The sequence below is a fragment of the Panulirus ornatus genome, chromosome 17, assembly GCF_036320965.1.
Source record: "Panulirus ornatus isolate Po-2019 chromosome 17, ASM3632096v1, whole genome shotgun sequence".
In the NCBI taxonomy this organism is placed as follows: domain Eukaryota; kingdom Metazoa; phylum Arthropoda; class Malacostraca; order Decapoda; family Palinuridae; genus Panulirus; species Panulirus ornatus.
In genome coordinates, this window is record NC_092240.1 from 48,996,495 (window position 1) to 49,002,494 (window position 6,000).

A 6,000-nucleotide genomic window follows, 5' to 3' on the forward strand; every position below is an offset into this window, starting at 1 on the left:
TAAGTGTGTGTGTGTGTGTGTGTGTGTGTGTGTGTGTGTGTGTGTGTGTGTGATGCAGTTTTTCTGAAAGTTCAAGTGCTCTGATGTTCAAAATTGCATTATGACACTGCTGCCAGTTAATGAGAGGTAATACTTGGTCATGTACATGTGACAGTTCTGTCATAGGCAAGAATGGCTACACTTGGATACAAGTGTTTCCATGTTCAAAAGTATTTTCACCTGTAATTAAATCCAGTACATATTAAAATAGGAGTTTTGCTGTCAGGGTGGTATGCTTTGACAAGTTTGCGTAAAAAATGATGTATATTTAAAATGTACGTCCTCCATTCTAATGGAGCTGAGAGATTAATATATACATATATACATATATACATATATACATATATATATATATATATATATATATATATATATGATGATCTCACTTGTCCATGATCATAGTATGAAGGTGAAATCACAGCTCAGTAGGAGTTCATACTATTTTAACATGTATGTAATTATTCTATACATATGGCATGACATGTTTCATGGAAACAATCCACATCATCAGGTGCCAGAACTTAACAAAATTATTTAAATCTCAACATCACATTTGGTTCCTGCCTGCCATCCAACACCAATCTTTCCAGGCCAAGAGGGATTGGTGTGGGATAGCAGGAGCCAAGTGTGATGTTGGAATTTAAATAATTTTGTTAAGTACTGGCACCTGATGAGGTGGATTGTTTCCACGAAAGATGTCATGCAACATATATAGAAAAATTACATACATGTTAAATAAAATTGTATAAACTCCTACCGAGGTGTGATTTCACCTTCATACTATGATCATCACATATATACATACATAAACATACATATATATATATATACTATACTTATATATATATATATATATATATATATATATATATATATATATATATATATATATATATATATATATATATATATATATATATATATTTTATATATATATATATTACATAGATTATATATAATATATATAAAAATATTAATAATATAATTTCTACTATTGCCATTTCCCGAAGAGAGTTAGAACAGAAGACTGGGCCTTTGAGGGAATATCCTCACCTGGCCTCTTCTCTGTTCCTTCTTTTGGAAAATAAAAAAAAAAACGAGAGGGGAGGATTTCCAGCCCCCCACTCCCTTCCCTTTTAGTCGCCTTCTACGACACACAGGGAATACGTGGGAAGTAGAAGGCGACTAAAAGGGAAGGGAGCGGGGGGCTGGAAATCCTCCCCTCTCGTTTTTTTTTTTTTTTAATTTTCCAAAAGAAGGAACATATATATATGGCTGAACATATATATATTGCCCATAATCTAAGGGTCCTGGTGTTACCACAGGAACTGTTTCCAGAAGCTACTTAAGCACTAAGGCTGTGTTACTTTCAGGAAAATTATGGGCTCCTTTAGGGTTGAAAGTTCTTTGATGAGGCTGTAATCCTGATGATAAAGAAGTGCCCAGAGTAATTTTTTCACTTAGAGTGTAACCTTACACAGGGTAAGTTTAGTATAAAAAAAAAATGATATATATATCTTTAACCACACCTAGCCACAAAAAATATTCCTAGCACCTGAAAACTTACCAATCCTAGAAGTCTCTAGAACTCCCAGCTTCCCTTTTTTCTTCTGCCTTTTATCACTTCTATTCTCAGCATCCTCACTGTGAAAAAATAATCCAAAACAAAATCGAAGAAAACATCCCACTCCCAACCACACTAAACAAGATGCAGACCCAACCACTATACCAACATGCTACACAGTTACGTAACACATCATATCCACAATACAAGATAGCTTACACCAACAACAACCCCTCCCTCCAGTACAGTAACAAGAGGCAATGCACATCACTGGCACTGTACCTCGACATCCTCGAACAAATGATAGCACCACCTATGATTATTATTATTTTTTTTTTTTTTTGGCCTATTTCATAGCTGACTCACCTTTAAAACATTTCAATTCTACAATGGAGTTCCTTCAAGACCTCCCATTACCTTTATCAAACCACAGCATGAAGGTGCTCACACAGGTAAATGTCCACACAATTACAATGCAACACCCTGACACCACAATAAAAATAACATGCAGCACTACATTACATAATCATAACTGGCTCAACAAGAACAGAATATCTGCACTCCCACATCTTTAAACACTCTATGACTGCAGCTCACACCCTCCAGTCACCTTGAATAGACACTCTCCCACTGAGCAACATGACATATATAACATTCACCCTCCATACCATTAACATCAACATAAGAACCACACACAAATTAATGTCTCTTAGAACACCAACTGGCACTTGTTTTGGATAAGACAACAAATCCCTAAATATCCAATACAAACAATTCATCCTCTTCACTTTAAGCTATGCCTCACCTACCTGGTCTCCCATCCTCTCAAAAGCAATTATACAAAACTGCAAACCACACAAAATTGTGAACTCCGAACAAACACTGGCTGCAGAGCCTTACATTGACAAAAGGGACTCATGGGTCAGGAATTAGGTAATATATATAAATGTGAATAAAAGCAAGGTTATCAAGTTTTGCAGTGAAGAAAGAAAGGTCATTTGGAGTGTGAGTTTGAATGACGAGAACTTGGAAGCGGAGTGTTTTAGATACCTGAGACTGGATATGTCTGGGAATGCAATTATGACAGCTGAAGTGAAACATAGGGTGAATCAGTGGGCTTAGGTCCTGGACACACTGAGGAATGTGAGGAGAGAGGTTACTGTCTTCAAGGGCAAGGATGGATATGCATGATGGTTTTATAGTCCTGTCGCCACTATAAGGATGCAAGGTGTGGGCTCTATAAATAATCTGATGGTGGATATGATGGAAATGAAATGTCCAAGAACATGTGGTGTGACCAGGGACGACTGAATTAGAAATGACAGGGTAAGATAGAGGTGTGTTAGTAAGAGAAGTATGTATGAGAGCACTGAAAGGGTTGCGATGAAATGGTCTGGACACATGGAAAGGATAAGTGAGAAGAGGGCGAATATGAAGGTGTACATATCAGAAATGGAGAGAACGAGGAAAAGAAGGAATTTATGTGGAGGTGGAAGGTAGCAGTTAAGAATATCAAGGCCTGAGCATAAAGGAGGAAGTGATGCATGAAAGGGATGGAGCTTATTGGAGCGATGTGGTATGCTGGGGGATAATGTGTTATCAATGCACTGACCAGGGAATGTGGGGAAATTAAGGGAAACCAGAAAGTCTACAGGGTCTGGTTGTGGATGGGGGTCTTTGATTTCCATACATTAAACATGACAGCATGAAAGTAGATGTGTGCAAATGAGGCCATTTCTTTATCTGTTCTTGGTACTGCCTAAAAAAAAGTAGCGACACTGTTTCTTGTGGGATGGGGTGGTGCTGGGAGTGGATGAAGGCAAGCAAGTACATGTATATGTGTGTGTATATATATTTGTGTGTGTGTGTGTACGTATATGTATATATATGGTGATATGTAAATGTATGTATATGTGCATGTATGGGCCATTCTTCTTGTTTCCTAGTACTACCTCGCTGACGTACGAGATGGTGATCAAGAATAATAATAATAATAATAATAATAATAATAATAATCTAATATAATGTATATTATTATTATTATCATCATAGCTATTTCCTGTGTAGCAGAATGGCGATGAGAATAAATGAAGGCAGCAAGTATGAATATGTGTGTATATGTATATATCTGTGTATGTATGTGTTGAAATGTATATGTATGTATGTGTGTGTGTGTACGGGTGTTTATGTATGTGTATTATATATATATATATATATATATATATATATATATATATATATATATATATATATATATATATATGTGTGTGTGTGTGTGTGTGTGTGTGTGTACGTATAGGAAGAGAGGAAAGTGATTGGTTCTCAGTGAATGTAGGTTTGTGGCAGGGGTGTGTGATGTCTCCATGGTTGTTTAATTTGTTTATGGATGGGGTTGTTAGGGAGGTGAATGCAAGAGTTTTGGAAAGAGGGGCAAGTATGAAGTCTGAGGGATGAGAGAGCTTGGGAAGTGAGTCAGTTGTTGTTCGCTGATGATACAGCGCTGATGGCTGATTCATGTGAGAAACTGCAGAAGCTGGTGACTGAGTTTGGTAAAGTGTGTGAAAGAAGAAAGTTAAGAGTAAATGTGAATAAGAGCAAGGTAATTAGGTACAGTAGGGTTGAGGGTCAAGTCAACTGGGAGCTAAGTTTGAATGGAGAAAAACTGGAGGAAGTAAAGTGTTTTAGATATCTGGGAGTGGATCTGGCAGCGGATGGAACCATGTTAGAGGAAGTAGATCATAGGGTGGGGGAGGGGGCGAAAATTCTGGGAGCCTTGAAGACTGTGTGGAAGTCAGAACATTATCTTGGAAAGCAAAAATGGGTATGTTTGAAGGAATAGTGGTTCCAACAATGTTGTATGGTTGCGAGGCATGGGCTATGGATAGAGTTGTGCGCAGGAGGATGGATGTGCTGGAAATGAGATGTTTGAGGACAATGTGTGGTGTGAGGTGGTTTGATCGAGTAAGTAACGTAAGGGTAAGAGAGATGTGTGGAAATAAAAAGAGCGTGGTTGAGAGAGCAGAAGAGGGTGTTTTGAAATGGTTTGGGCACATGGAGAGAATGAATGAGGAAAGATTGACCAAGAGGATATATGTGTCGGAGGTGGAGGGAACAAGGAGAAGTGGTAGACCAAATTGGAGGTGGAAAGATGGAGTGAAAAAGATTTTGTGTGATCGGGGCCTGAACATGCAGGAGGGTGAAAGGAGGGCAAGGAATAGAGTGAATTGGATCGATGTGGTATACTGGGGTTGACGTGCGGTCAGTGGATTGAATCAGGGCATGTGAAGCGTCTGGGGTGAACCATGGAAAGCTGTGTAGGTATGTATATTTGCGTGTGTGGACGTATGTATATACATGTGTACGGGGGTGGGTTGGGCCATTTCTTTCGTCTGTTTCCTTGCGCTACCTCGCAAACGCGGGAGACAGCGACAAAAAAAAAAAAAAAATATCATATATATATATATATTATATATTATTATTATATATATATATATAGTGGTTCCAACAATGTTGTATGGTTGCGAGGCGTGGGCTATGGATAGAGTTGTGCGCAGGAGGATGGATGTGCTGGAATGATATATATTATATATATATATATATATATATATATATATATATATATATATATATATATATATATATATATATATATATATCCCTGGGGATAGGGGAGAAAGAATACTTCCCACGTATTCCCTGCGTGTCGTAGAAGGCGACTAAAAGGGGAGGGAGCGGGGGGCTGGAAATCCTCCCCTCTCATTTTTTTTAATTTTCCAAAAGAAGGAACAGAGAATTGGGCCAGGTGAGGGTATTCCCTCAAAGGCCCAGGCCTCTGTTCTTAACGCTACCTCGCTAATGCGGGAAATGGCGAATAGTTTGAAAGAAAAGAAATATATATATATATATATATATATATATATATATATATATATATATATATATATATATATTATCCTTGGGGATAGGGGAGCAAGAATACTTCCCACGTATTCCCTGCGTGTCGTAGAAGGCGACTAAAAGGGGAGGGAGCAGGGGGCTGGAAATCCTCCCCTCTCATTTTTTTTTTAATTTTCCAAAAGAAGGAACAGAGAATTGGGCCAGGTGAGGGTAGTCCCTCAAAGGCCCAGTCATCTGTTCTTAACGCTACCTCGCTAATGCCGGAAATGGCGAATAGTTTGAAAGAAAGAAAGGATATATATATATATATATATATATATATATATATATATATATATATATTTTTTTTTTTTTCTTTATACTTTGTTGGGCCATTCTTCATCTGTTTCCTTGCGCTACCTCGCTGACGCAGGAAACAGCTATCAAGTATAATAAATAATAAATATATTATCATTTTATTATACATATATATAAGATACTACTCATTCCTGCTCTGACAA

At 37.6% G+C, this 6,000-nt stretch overlaps 1 protein-coding gene across 50 annotated transcripts in view; it reads right to left on the minus strand.

Moving 5' to 3' along the window:
• The window catches only part of LOC139754721 (uncharacterized), a 201,893-nt gene that overhangs the window by 139,213 nt on the left and 56,680 nt on the right, over positions 1–6,000 (minus strand). The window lies entirely within an intron of this gene.